The sequence below is a fragment of the Orbicella faveolata genome, unplaced genomic scaffold (genome assembly GCF_042242905.1).
Source record: "Orbicella faveolata isolate gen_17 unplaced genomic scaffold, um_ofav_v1 contig_24, whole genome shotgun sequence".
NCBI lineage: Eukaryota > Metazoa > Cnidaria > Anthozoa > Scleractinia > Merulinidae > Orbicella > Orbicella faveolata.
Window position 1 is genome coordinate 5,599,070 of NW_028301552.1, and position 1,787 is coordinate 5,600,856.

Below are 1,787 nucleotides of genomic sequence, written 5' to 3' on the forward strand. Positions count from 1 at the left end.
ATGCAAAGCAGTTTTCGCAATTGAGGCTTCTTGGCGAGCGACGTGGCCAATCCACCTCCAACGTCTCCTCTTCAGGATGGTAGCCATTGGTGCAGTTCCACACCGTTCAAAGAGATCATTATTTGAGATGTTGAAACCAGTGAACATTTATTTCAACTCAATCTCAAGTTTCTTCAATTCAATAGCTTTTGTTATTATTCACATCCAACAGGTCCAGCGTCAGTCAGCTGGTTACGCTCCACATTGACTCAAACCCAATTTCTATTCTCTGTCACATGGGTGATTTTGGATGTGGAGATGGGGGATGGACACCGGTCATGAAGATTGACGGCAACAAGATATCACATTAAATCAACTCTCTACTCGTACACGCCAAGAAACATTATCTGTAAAACTTAAATGGCTACTTTTAAGTGGAATGAAATGAACTCGATATTCTTGATGGGATTTAGCACGAGTAACTCAGCTCAGTTAGTCGAGATTCTCAACATAATGTTTGATGTTTCACGCAATCCTTTGGTTTTGCAGATTCGTTTGGATCAGAAAATTGTTTACAACAAGATGTTATGTTTACGAAGTCACCAAAACAGTACTCTGTAAGAATTCCAAAGTTAGATGATTAAATGAGCATTATTCTTTATATACGAGAGGCAATTCATATTTTAAAATGAGCAGAACGTTTTTACTTTTTCTCTTCAGAGTACATTTCATTATAACGAGGGGTACTGGAGTAATAAAACTGAATACAACCTTCCTGGAGGGGAGACTGGGTTTGACTCACAAGAGACCAAGTTACCGACCTACTGGAATACATCCTTCTCCAAGATCTGTCTTGGTATGAGGATCGGCCAACAGATCAACTTCATTGCCATCAACAAGAAAGCCAAATCTCTGTACTCACTGATCGCTGACGCGCAATACCGCAACACCTCACTGGGTCGTAACACGTGGAAGAAGCTGATTGGTTCACAAGCCTCTTTGCAGCTCAACTGTAACAAGGAGGGATTCAATGTTGAGACTACCGTATGGGATAACAGAGCAAGAATAGGTATCATTAGTAACGACGCAAACGACTGCTTGAGTTGTAACTCCAGAATCGGGTTTGGTACAGGAGGGCATCCTGATGACTCCAACACCTGTGGAAACGAAGCTTTATGGTCACCAGATACTGGCGACAAACACATCAAAGCCATTGGTTACATATTAGTGCAGTAAGAAGGAACTGATGAAATGAAGTCAATATCCACAACCTAAATCAATATACTCGAAAGACATTAAAGTCACGTCAGTTCCATATTTTTAACCCTATTTAGCATGAACTTTAGTTTCGTCCGTAAGCCTGAAGGGGTGGGGCTCTTTTAGCCGACCATATGTTTTTCCAAAAGAGTGCACTCAATAGGCTTGTAGGGCATCCGAACTTGCAAATAATCACGTCTCATTTTCGACGTCATACACCTTAGTGACGTCATGTTTAAAAATATCCGCCATCTTGGATCCGCCATGTTAGATTTAGATTAGATTTTTGACTTCTTTATTTCCACACTAAAGAAGAGAATAAATTGTTCAATTAAAAAAAAAAAATTTGGTTTCAATAATTTTTTCAGAAATGCAAGAGCAACTGAAAAACTGATATAGACAAATCCAAAAAGCATATGAAGATTCAACAAATTGGAAAGATTTGATCATTAAAATCGCTACAAAATCTAAAGTCTCTCCAGAACATAGCTTTAAAATTTTGAAACCCCAAACTTGGATATAACACTGCTTACCATGGACACGTGAGGTTA

General features: G+C 39.2%; 1 pseudogene; it reads left to right on the forward strand.

Moving 5' to 3' along the window:
- The first annotated feature begins 220 nt into the window (after positions 1-220).
- LOC149110079 (putative skeletal organic matrix protein 5) lies at positions 221-1,581 on the forward strand (annotated as a pseudogene).
- The last annotated feature ends 206 nt before the right edge of the window (positions 1,582-1,787 follow it).